The sequence below is a fragment of the Rutidosis leptorrhynchoides genome, chromosome 9 (assembly GCF_046630445.1).
Source record: "Rutidosis leptorrhynchoides isolate AG116_Rl617_1_P2 chromosome 9, CSIRO_AGI_Rlap_v1, whole genome shotgun sequence".
Classification (NCBI taxonomy): domain Eukaryota; kingdom Viridiplantae; phylum Streptophyta; class Magnoliopsida; order Asterales; family Asteraceae; genus Rutidosis; species Rutidosis leptorrhynchoides.
This window is the reverse complement of record NC_092341.1, coordinates 18094216-18107830: the sequence shown is the minus strand read 5'-3', so window position 1 is coordinate 18107830 and position 13615 is coordinate 18094216. Positions and strand designations below refer to the sequence as shown.

General features: G+C 36.5%; 1 pseudogene; it reads right to left on the bottom strand.

Moving 5' to 3' along the window:
• LOC139867794 (protein disulfide isomerase-like 1-6) overlaps nt 1-578 on the bottom strand; it is a 46741-nt pseudogene extending 46163 nt beyond the window's left edge.
• Nucleotides 579-13615: the final 13037 nt, after the last annotated feature.

Sequence of the window (13615 nt, the reverse complement as noted above, 5' to 3'; positions counted from 1 at the left end):
AGATCCAATTAGCATCAACAACTATCAAACCAATATCCAAACACCCTCTAAAACAATAGGAAAAACCGAATTAAAACGTAAATTTACGCTAAAAAGCCACCAGCATAAGGTTGAGAAGTGGCATTAACAAAAAGTAGCAAAGTTGGATAGCCTTTAATCCCAAGATTTGAAGCTATTTTAGGAGACCTTTCAGCATCAACCTTAGCCATTTAAAGTTTAATTTTTATTTCCTTTAAAATACTAGCAGCCTCAGCAAACCTAGGCATAAGTTCAGCACTTGTAACACACCAAGGTGCATAACCCAATACTGAAACATACTCATTTCCATTAATTGTTTTTTGGGTAATATAATTGTTAAGTTCAAGAACAATTCTTTGAGCTTTGGTTAATACCTCTGCTTCAGATGATGGTTTTTGTGACGAAGTTTCATCATCTTGTTCTTAATCCAGTGCTATAATCCTCAATGTCACCAGAATCTTTATTGGCCGTTGAATTTATCAAAAAATTGAACGAAATCAGAAGAATTAGGGGAGATAGTTGAATCTTGAAGCGGGGTTTGAAGTAAACATTTCCATCATGTTTGAAGTAAACTATGAACTTTTTTCGGCAAAAATATGAAAGTTTTGGAGAAAATGCATGAGTTTCTAAAATATGGAGTCTTTGGGGCAAAATATGAAAACTTCTAGGCAAGAAAAAAAAATTCACCGGAGGCGACGCGAAAAAATCAAAAAATTTTGCATTAAAAATTTGAAATTGACTGGGGTCATCTGCCCCCGCTTGTCCCCACTTAATTCCGTCCATGGTTGAGTGGTTTTATTCGTGTGGTGGGTTTCATCTGGTTCTACTTGGCAGCAGGTCGTCTCAAGTTCTCACACCATCATGTGTGTCAATCTACGGGTCGGTGGGTTTGGGGAAGATTTTCTTGATCTTCTTTTGTCGGGATCTCGGAATACTCAGCGTTTTCCGTTGTCTCTTGGTACTTATTGGCTTCGATTTCGGGTGATTCCCGTGGGAATTGTCGGGTTTCTTGGTAGAGTTTGGTGTTTCGTTCAATGTTGTGTGCTTATGTTAGCAGTGTAACGGAGTTCGGTCAATGATGATGTGTCAGGGTTTGGAGATTGAAGCAGTTATGATTACTTCATGGTTCATGCGGTTTTGTTTTCATGGCTACGTGCTCGCGTTTTTGTGTCGTGCTCTTACCCTAGTGGCCTCCCTTGATTTATGGTTCCGTTCTACGGTGTACACCATATATCTCGTTAAAGCACCACTCGATTTTGATGTGTTAAGATTTTTATTTTCTTAACTCATTGGCTAGTTATTCTCTTCATATCAGGTGTTTCATTCGTTTGTTTTATTGTGTGTAGACGTTTGGTTAATTGGATGCTTGAAGTTTTTTGGAGCATAATGTTTGAGACAAAATCTTAATTTATAATAATGTAGTTTAATCTCGCCGTCATTTGTCTCAATGCGCTCAACGTTCCAGTGTTTTCTTCGATCATGAAGGGTGAATACATGGGGTTTTAGTGGTCAAGGGTGTTTAGTGTCAATGTATGTAATGCTTAGTTTCAAGATGGTCACGTTTGTCTAATCATGTATGTGTATTAGGTTCCGATAGTGCGCATGTAGGTCGGTCAAGTAGATGTACATCATTATATCTACTCAAGTATATCATGGAATTTGCATCACTTTAATTATTCTAAGACTTGACAGTGGCGAATTTGAGGGCATGCAACACGTGCGCTTACACAGAGTCCATAATTCAAATGGGCTTATAATAAAACAATACGTAGTACTTATGAAAAATATTTTTATGACTGATGCTGATACTTAATTAACCCAATTTTTTTAAATATATACTGAAATTATTACATATATAAAACGTTTGTATGCAAAAGGCCTATGTTTTATTAATTAGACATGACCTATATAAAAAATTGAAATCGACGGGATAGTTCTGAGACTTGAATTACTCTAAGATGATCATACTTTTTAATTTATTTTCTCTTTTTTGCCAAAAAATAAAAATCAAACAGATGAAAGAGCTCATCACTTACAATCTTAGATTAACGCTATAATCTTCCAACTTGAAATGAACAAACTAACAACTAAACTAAACAAACGATTACAATTAAAAATACCCCTATGGCCCTATTGAACTAGCAAAGTGATGACCCCACATGAAGGGACGAATACACCACAAATTTAATCTAAATCTAGAACCATGGAGCTTCCTATGGTGAGTTTGAAATCACAATCAATATTGTCATTGCATTTTGACTTGGTTTACATTATTTATTACTCATCTATTTCAGTTTAAAGTTTGAAATTTTCTTAAAGATTAACATGTACATTTAATGGTGTTGTATTAGTGAAGTTGTAATGTGGTCCAGCGGTTGGTGGTCTGGCTCCTTTAGAGGAGGTCAGGAGTTCGACCCCCGTTGACTACATGTTATATGTAGCTCTTAGGATTACAACTAACATTTTCGACCAAAATTATATAAGAGATAATTTAAAATTGAAAAGTGATAATTTAAATTTGTTAGTGATGGTTGAAAGCTCGAGAATCTATAGGCGAGAGTGTGAGATACAAGTGAGTTTACACTATCATGTTCGAATGTGGGGACAAGTGTTGAAAATAGGGTTGTAAATGATAATCCCGGATTGATTCTTGAATCGTGAAATACTTTCCTAATTAAGTATTTCGACCCTACTTGCCTCGGGTTACACGAAATCTTAATTGGGATAAGACAAGAACGCAATTTGTCTCTAGGCAAGAAGAGATCAAATTATAGTATTAGTGAGAATGTGATTTTTCTGTATAAATCTTCTTATGAAAGCAAAACTCATATCTCATATATATAAGAAATGAAAGGTTGCGATAAAAGGTAGCAACCTTTCAACAAAAAGAGGCAACCTTTCAACGAAAAGACGCAACTTTTCGTTAACATCTAATGGAAAATGGTGGAATTTTGAACCTTTTCAATACCATAATTTCCATGCCAGTATCAAGTTAACTCTTACGGGCGTGTACTCCACACACTCCAAACCCGTTACTAAGTATAACTTGATTACCTTTGTTTTCAAGTAAATCTCAATTAACTAAAATGTTTGTTGATATCACTAAAATCATCAACAATTCCCTCCCATTTTAGTGTAATCCTTGATTTACTAAATGACATCAATAAACAGATAAACCAATGCATAAATGAAAATGTTTCAGAAATTAAATTTTCATCTTAGTATATTACATCATCCAGAATTCGAGAATCGGGGTGTTTCAGAAATTAAACCCTTCAACCCATATGAAAACGAGAGAGTAATATACACACCAGTTTCTTACATTCGTCTAATACTAACTTGACACTATTATAAGCCATGTGTCCCAATCCTTCAGTGAACATATCGGCAGCCTAAGTCCAAAGCTCCTTGAAGCGGCAAAACTTCATGCTCACATAGGTAGTTCTTTTACATCTTGCACCCGCATTTGCAATTTTTCAAAAGAACTATTAAGAAGTTAAACTTCAACCTACCTCAACTTACGGGTCTAAACACATACTTTGGGATCAGAATATTTATGTGTTTCAATCTTCAGAAAGTAAGCTTTCCACATTGAAATTCAGCTTCAAGCGTTTTACTAGAAGGGAATTGGGTGTCTCACTTTGGAAGATTTCGATTGGACTTCAATCCCACAACATTAGCCGACTTGTGCGCACTTAAGTCTCGTCCTAATTCTTTTTGTCAAGTGATCCATTCAAATTTTGTTTGAACTCAACAAAATCTATAGATATCACTTCATTCGTGATCTACTCACGAAACACTATTTGTATAAGGCATAAGTGTCTAGCCTTTTACTTGTATAAGTACATATATGCCTTAGTCAGAAGACATCCCATCACTAGGGATCACCATGAACTTTAATCTTATTCATTTTGACTTCAATCAATTTCCTTTTCGAATCCTTTTATCCAAGGATTTACCAAGTCCTTATTATACCATAAAAAATTCGTGAGTACTCAAATTAATTGATTGATTAGTTATTTCATATGTCCACTTTTTACAAGTCACCAATGTAATCCTATAATTTTTACACCCTTGATAATGCCCTTATTATCATAATGTGCACAATTATTACCATTACATTGAACATTAAGATTTTATTATTATAAACATACTTTAATCAAAAATATATATATATATATATATATATATATATATATATATATATATATATATATATATATATATATATATATATATATATATATATATATATATATACATACTTCTAGAACCAAGAAGTAATGACAACTAGTTTATAATATCAGTAATCTCAACATCATTCTTTTGATCCAAGATACATCATCTATATCAAGTGTAAAAACCAACAACTTGTAAATGTATCATCTTCTTGATCAATAGTAAACTCAATATATTTTAAATATGCTATAAGGATTCTCATTGTGAATTAAACCATAAATCATGGTTGGCTTTAAAGTATTAAAATACTTAAACCACATCACAATGCATTATTCTAGACTATGTTTGATCTCTTCAACACTATGCTATATTGGTCACTTGATGTAATCATACCATCAATTTTCAAAGCAAACCGATATTTAAAATAAATAAGCAATATCTAATTCTTATTTCATATTAATGCATATTAATTTCACCAACTTGTACCATCATGATGATCATGATGTACCATTAAATAAACTGTGAACATAATTCTCATTATAAAACCAATGAATAAAGACTATATATTTTATCCAAACTGAAATAAGGGACAAAAGGATACGACTTATACCAGAGTATAGAACTAACTTGGCATAATCATTATAATAATTATATAATCCGTCATACAAAGAAATTTCATGCAAATAAAGATGTACATGATATTTCTTTCGGATTGCGGTAATTATATTCTCCAATTCCAAAGTCATAAAATTTACTCAGTTCCGTCATCAAATTACTTTGATCACAAAACATATGAGATCTCATATGATGACAAATCACAAGTTTCCACTCAATATCAACCATGGTCAAAACTATGATCTTGAAAATAAAACAAATAAGGTTCTATAGTAATTTACACACCGGCATTTAAGTGATGGGGTACACCACAAATATATTAAAGTTAAGTTCCAATGATACAACAGGTGTTGATATTTAACCAAATGTAACGGTTACCAACCCACCGAATCTTTTCATTTTACCCATTTGTATGAAACAACGGAGGGTTAGTGGGTTACCATGTTTCATATAACCCATATGTGATATATGTATCCATTAACCGACATAACCGTTCCTTTTGAAACATGAATATCAATCCGACACAATCAAACACCAACGGTTGACAAAACAACGGTTTAACCAACCGTTACAAAATGGGATTCATTGTCATCTAAATTAATTCATATGCATTTGTTCATGTTTAATCAATTGCAAATTCATAATGGTCAACTTGTGGCAGATACATGCAATTTCGCATGAAACAAATTTGATTACCGGGATATATCTTTGGATCAAAACAGATCAATGAAAACAAAGTACTTTCAGTATCATTCCCATTTGTTTGATCAACAAAACACAAAGTACTTGCATAATCAATCCCTTTTGTATCCGATAGTGGCATACCGTTTCTTAAAGACCAACGGTACTGAATGGGATTTACAACTACCCATACATTTCATACTCACTTGAATTAATTTATCCATACCCATTAAACTTGATGAATATCCCATATCACATATTCACTTACTATAATAATAAAAGTTAAAGTTAACAATCTTAAAGAGATACATACCTGATTTGTTACTTAAGATATGTAACAATTGTCGATACACTTTTCAATATACTCCTTGAAAATGAGAATGTTCCATATGCCAACAACAAATATAAAACTTGTTCGTGTGTTTGTTTGAACCGAATATGTGTTGGTGCATAAATCCCGAGTTCTATTACGTTTATTGTTCTATTTATTATGTACTTGATATTTCAGTCATATATGTACGTGGACATTTATACTTTGTGTTTATGATGCTTAGTATAATGTCGTGAATAGGTCAAGCAGTCGGTTGGCTGCTCAAGACCATCGACCGATGGTAGGGACCATCGGTCGAGGGACTGTCACCATCGGCCGAAGGTCCCCGACCACCGGCCGATGGTCACTGTAGTTAGTATAAATACGGGTTTCGTGGTTTTGTGTTAGGTTACACACCACAAACCCTTAGGCCGTCGTATTACTTGCTGCTAATCGTCCCAAAACCCTTACCAACCGAATACACAGTCTTAGGCATCAATTCTATCAATTATTCATTGGTTAATTTGATCCTGTTAGTCTAATACGTATTCGACTCATTCTAATTAGTGTTTCCGCCATTAATCTAGATACAACGTATGATCTAAGGTCCGAATTACATCTTCAAAGTGGTATGATCTAACGTATGATCTAAGTGACCATCGGCCGATGGTCACTGACAGGGTATAAAAGGACCCAGCGACGAACGGGTCAGTCACTCTGGCCAAAATTGTGTGATTTTACCCTAATTTTCTGAAGTTAAGGAGAAAGGTTTTGATCCAGTTTTTATTATTCATCTTTTCTTTGTGATCTTAGCGCCGTAAACAAGGTAACATAACTCTTAATCGTTTGTTTGTAATCGATGATTTAGTGTTCGAAGTATAAACTTTAAATCGGATGAGTTTTATTTGAGATCTGTTGAAATTGATGTTTGATGTATGATAAACGGCCCCTTTAGCATCTGTTATAACAGGAATTTGAACTAGAAACGTCAAATCGGACGATTTGATCAATTTCGAGTCACATATCTGATGAACTACCTCCGGCCGAGGGTCTCTGACCATCGACCGATGGTGTCCATCGATCGGCCGGACATCTTGTCACTCGGCCGAAGGTCGTTATTTGACCAGTGTGTGTATGTGGTTAGACCATCTGTCGTAGGTCTAGACCATCGGACCGATGGTCTCCACCATCGACCGATGGTCATTCTGTTGGACCGATGGTAGATTATTTTGATTAATTTTCATTGAATGATTGGTCTCTGATAATTTCTGTGATGCCCATCTAATGCTAGTGTTTGTAGTTTGTATTAGAATGTCAGGTGGCTCATTTGTTGGTCAATGGATGTTCAACATCGACCGTAGGAGAATCCTAGCTAGATATCGACCAATCTTAGTAGAACAAAAGGTCATTGCGACTCGACAGACTTATAGTCCTTGGGAACAGATTGGGTGTCAGGCTTTCATAGATATTGGGGATTATTACTGTCCTGCTCTACTTAGAGAATTTTACGCCAATGTTGCTTTAGAGGATGGTAAGAAGAAGTTTGTACACTCGGGTCTATTTAATCAACAGTATAGGTGGACTTTAGAGGAATTCTCAAACCTGTTAAACGTTCCTCATACTGGGGTTAAGATACTGTACCCTAGCAAAGATATCAGAAAGATTCCCAGTAGATTCAGATTGTCAGATGTTATTGTTAGGATATACAAGCCAGAGAAGGTAGTGTATACTGGTAAAGTTGAGGTTAGTGATGAAGATATCTTGCCACAATATGAGATACATTTGAGAATCATCAAAAGAAATGTGACTTTTAGGAGAGAAGGAGATCATTTGCTGTCTGGTACTGAAGTCTTGTTTCTATATTGCCTACTAGAGGGTATTCAAGTGAATGTGGGACACTTTCTCATTCATGTGATGAAAGATTTTCTTGAATCAGAAGAACCATTCCCATATGCAGCTTTACTGTATAACTTGTTTGAGAAACTTGGTGTGATTCAACATGAAGAAAAGTTAGTGCCAGAGGATTCCATAATGGGATGATTGATTCTGATGTTATGTTTATGTTTGATTATTTTCAGATTATTGTGTAATTTGATAATGCTAGCCTGTTAGCATTGATACGGTATCTTATGTCTGTAATGATCTAACTTTGAACATGTGATTATGTAACCGTGATCGTATTAATGTGATATGTACTGTGATGATAAATCAGTGATACTTAATTACTCATGAATTTAACGCTGATTAAGAATTGTGTTTGCAGTTTTTGTTAATCATGTCAGGTGCACAAATGGATCAAGAACAAGCTGTCCACAGTTCTGAGACTGAATCATCAGGAGGACCCACATCTGCTAGTCTTCCAGGGTTGAAGGCGAGCCCTAACTCTAATCTGATGGCGTGTCTAAATGACAAAGGTCCAAATGCTAGCAAGTACAAGACTGTGATTGAATTTTTGAAGCGTTCAAGGATATTTGATGCGGTGTCAATGCCATGTACTGCTTACTATTCTCATCAGAGAGAATTCTGGGCTAACGCTAGAGTGGAAACTGTTGATAATAAGCCTGTGATAGTAAGTCGAGTATGTGATCAAGAGGTTAAGATATCTGAGTATACTATTCGGAACACGTTTTTGTTTGAGGATGATGAGAAAATGCCCAAGAGACTGTCGAAGACTAAGATTACTGGATGTGTGCTGAGATGTGAGTATGCTGGTGATATTACACGTGCTACGATCAAAAGAAGCGGATTCACTCCACCGTACAGATATATGTCTTTAGTGATTGTTAAGTGTTTGAGTACGTTACAAGGCGGATTTGATGAGCTGAGTGAGATTTATCAGGGAATGTTTGCTGCCTTGATTCTGAAAGCTGATTTCAATTTTTCGGGTGTTATCTTTGATCTGTTGATGGAGAATGTTACGAGCCTACAATACTTGATTTATCCGAGGTTCCTGCAGATAATGATTAATGCTCAAACTATGGATCTGCCGAGATCAAAGAAGGACGTCATCAAGCTGAAACATATGACGGATCTTACGTTTAATCGATTAAATCAGAAGAAGAGTGCTAGTGATGGAAAGCTGGTGTGTCATCTTGCGAGGGAAGATTATCAATGTCCACCAGGCAAGAAGTGGAGGAATGAGAACAGTCTATCTGGTCATGAGCCTGATTTTGAGCTAGCAAACAGTGATGAAGAGGTTGATCAGCCGATGAATACTCAGGGTACAGGTGGTTCTGGTACTGGAGGTTTGGCTGATGAGCCCGTTGATGTTAATACTGGTACTGGTGAAGAAGCTCCTAGAGGTGAGAGGAGACGTCTGGTAGAAGATGAAGGTTCTCAGGTTTCTACAAAGATGAGACCGAGCAAGAGGTTTAAGTTGGTTTTGAAGAATCCAGGTGGTTCTGCTACAGGTGCTACACAAAGAACTGCACCTACTCAAGCACAAAGTCAACAACAGCAACAAAGTCAGCCACGGCAACAAACTCAACCGCAACATCAATCACCGCCAATTGTTCAACAATTGTCTCAAGAGACTGTGTCTACTCCAACTCCGGAGGCACCACATACAGGAGCAGAAGGAGGAGTTAGTTCATCTGCGCTTCAGAATCTGAATGATTTGTATGTTCAAGCTATGGCTGATAATCTGAGAATGAAGAAGGATATGGATGCGAAAGTGGAGGAGTTGAGAGAAGAGAATCGTGTGAAAACTGAGGATGTTACTAGGTTGAGAACTCAGGTTGATTTGTTACAGAAGAAAGTTGGTGATCAATCATTGTTGTTAACTGCTGCAAAGAAAGAAGCTTCTGAAGCTAGAGAGGTGGCAGAGTCGGCTTTGGCTAGGATTACTGCTTGGGAAGAGAAGTTTGATCTGGTTGAATTGCCAGAGGGAGAAACTGATGTTCAAATGGTGGTGGCTCCTGGTACTTCAAAAGAAACAGCACTGTCAGTAATTCCTTTACAAATTGATTATAGTTTTAGTGAATTCTTGTCTAAACAGGATGAGCTCAAGCATTCTGTTGTTTATGATGATTTAGAGGAGGGGGAGATCCCTCAAAACTTCACCAGAGCTGAGCTGGACGAGCTGGTGCGTCTAGAGCAAGAAGAAGCTAAAGCTGCTGACGCACAGTCCGATGATCCTCCATCAGAGGATGATTCTTTTGGCCCTGAGATTTCTAAGGATATCGATGATGGGGAAGTTGATGGTTTAATGGAAGATGTTACTTTTGAAGAATATCCTACGTATATGAATGATAGGAATGAAGATCTTCCTGGTTTTGAGGAGTTATTTAGAACAGATGACGAAGTTTTGAATCGAAGGTGTAAAGAGAAAGAGAGAACTGAGGTTTTGCCTGAAGGGTTCTTGCCAGTCAAGTATAATGATGAGGTTGCTGCGAAGTTAGAAGCTGACTGGCGTGATATCTTGAGGATTTGAAAGTATTGTGAAAAACCGAAGCTTGAGCTAAAGTATTTGAAGATAATAAATTTGAGGAAAGGTGCGAAAGGAAGGATCTTGGCCTGGGCATACATTGAAGAATTCAACATGTTTGCAATTAAACGAGAGTTTGGAGTTGACTACATCAAACATGGTCATGAGTTCAAGTCACTGCCGTATTTTGAGCTTATGCAGATTGCCAGGTTAAAGATGTTGTATTGTGGAATGAACGATCGCTCATCATTGTTGGTTAAGAAAATTCGAATCGCGTACAATTCGAATAACTGGAAGGATTTTAGACCACAGTATCCGAGGATTAAGTACAGGGTTGATCCTATTAGTGGAGTATCTCGACAAATTTTGAAGTATAAGCCGGCAAAGACTATGAAGAAGGTTCCGTTAAGAAAATTGCCGCAGAATTGGAGTCAGAGATTTCGTTGGTGGTTTTATGATGATCGTTCTGAGGAAGCTGTGATTGTTTTAGATAAGCTGAAGGAAGATGATATCGATTGTATTCGTGTGTTGGATCCGATCTGGTTAAGGAACTGTACCGAAGCTGATATTTTTACTTTGTACTATAACCGTATGCTTTATCGTCGTGAAAACAGGGTACAGGCTGAACAGTATGTTAAAGTGGCTAAGCTGTGCTATTTGAACAACATGATGATCGATCCGTATAATGACTGAAGACTTATGGAATAGAACTAGGTCTTAGGGGGAGTTTGTTGGTGCATAAATCCCGAGTTCTATTACGTTTATTGTTCTATTTATTATGTACTTGATATTTCAGTCATATATGTACGTGGACATTTATACTTTGTGTTTATGATGCTTAGTATAATGTCGTGAATAGGTCAAGCAGTCGGTTGGCTGCTCAAGACCATCGACCGATGGTAGGGACCATCGGTCGAGGGACTGTCACCATCGGCCGAAGGTCCCCGACCACCGGCCGATGGTCACTGTAGTTAGTATAAATACGGGTTTCGTGGTTTTGTGTTAGGTTACACACCACAAACCCTTAGGCCGTCGTATTACTTGCTGCTAATCGTCCCAAAACCCTTACCAACCGAATACACAGTCTTAGGCATCAATTCTATCAATTATTCATTGGTTAATTTGATCCCGTTAGTCTAATACGTATTCGACTCATTCTAATTAGTGTTTCAGCCATTAATCTAGATACAACGTATGATCTAAGGTCCGAATTACATCTTCAATATGTAATTGCTAGATTCCACAGATTCACCAGCCAACATAAAATTCCATGCCATTCCATATTTATTTCACCGATTCCAATCCATGTCATGATTATCACGAAAAATACTTAATTAGTTTGTTGGAAATAGGGTTGTAAATGATAATCCCGGATTGATTCTTGAATCGTGAAACACTTTCCTAATTAAGTATTTCGACCCTACTTGCATCGGGTTACACGAAATCTTAATTGGGATAAGACAAGAACGCAATTTGTCTCTAGACAAGAAGAGATCAAATTATAGTATTAGTGAGAATGTGATTTTTCTGTGTAAATCTTCTTATGAAAGCAAAACTCATATCTCATATATATAAGAAATGAAAGGTTGCGATAAAAGGTAGCAACCTTTCAACAAAAAGAGTCAACCTTTCAACGAAAAGACGCAACTTTTCGTTAACACCTAATGGAAAATTGTGGAATTTTGAACCTTTTCAATACCATAATTTCCATGCCAGTATCAAGTTAACTCTTACGGGCGTGTACTCCACACACTCCAAACCCGTTACTAAGTATAACTTGATTACCCTTGCTTTCAAATAAATCTCAATTAACTAAAATGTTTGTTGATAACACTAAAATCATCAACAACAAGTTCCAAGGGCAACACAGCTTTTGTTTTGCATGATTCTGATGTGGCTAATAGTTCTAAAGTGGCCACTCCTACTGTTTTGAGTAAATGTTCCAAGGGTGCCACTGAATTTGGTTTGAATGATTTTGTAAACTTCCCAAGGGTTCCACTGCTTCTATTTTAGACAGTGGCGTGAGAAATAATGACGTGTCTAAGAATAACATGAAAGATCAACAAAAGAAAAAGAAAAATGAGGTAGTTAATGATTGTTTGATTGGAGTTGAAGATAACAAAATCATGCCGGACAATAACGGGTGTGGTTTTTTTGAAGGATCGGTCAAAAAAGGTTCCTTGAATTTAAATTCGGGTAATGATGTATTGGAACCCCCGGTGATGTTTGTGGTGTTGAAGTGGATCAGTACATTGGTTTTTTTGAGGGTCTTCAGAAGGAAGGTTGGCTCCCTCCTTCCGTTCCTGGTATTAGGATTGATAACTCTTCAGCCAAGGTTTCTTCTTACGAGATTGAAAATCGGGCGGGCAAGAAATTTAATCGATTAAAGGTTGATGGTGTGGTTGTTAAGCCGATCATAAAGACTCAGAAAGGTAAGACGGTTGTCAGGTAGTTTGTGATCGGTTTTGTGTTTTTGTGTTGTTTGTCGTTGTTGGGTTGGATTTGTGTTTTTGTATCGGTTCTTGATTTTGATTGTGTTCTGGGATCATTTTAGTGATTCAGTTGCTCAAGGCTCGGACTTAGTTAGCTTTTGCACTTTATTTAGTGATATGGTTCTTTTTTTTTCGAGCCTTGTAGTGCTTTTGGTTCGATTGTATCTTTGTTCGTCTTTTTCATCTATTGATGAAAAGACTATGTTTTAATGTTATCGTAATTTTTGCCAAAATATATATATATATATATATATATATATATATATATATAATTTTATATTATTATTATTAATTATTAATTAATCAATTATTATTATTATTATTATTATTATTATTATTATTATTATATAATAATAATAATAAACTTAAAAGTTTTAAAACTTACAAAAAATTAGTGGGAAGCCTAGAGACAATCTGGGCCCCCACACCTCTAGCAATAGCAAAACCTATCCTAGTAAAAATATGAGCAGTAGCACCGGCACCAATATCTTGCGCCATCGAACTCTTCTGAACCCGTTTTAGCAAAGAAACAGCCTCCTTCTCTAATTCCCCAAGGGAAGAAAATGAGAAAGGAATGAAACCATAACCAATCGCCAGACAACTAGATTCGTACTTGACCCGCTTCCGACGAGCCGCATTAATTACAGCACGTCCAGGGACAAAGTCAGAAAGCCCAGACTGTGTCAAAGGAGAAGACCCTGTCAAGTCAACACAAACATCGCGACCACAATCCCAGGAATAAAGTAACACATCTGCAGGTCTGAGGGCCCTGTCGTTCCCTCCAGACAACCCAATGTCAACCTCCTTTCTCGCTGAAATCCCAGATCGATAACAAACATCAACAAGGGAATCCCGGACAATATTATGTCGATGCTTAATACCCACCATACCAGC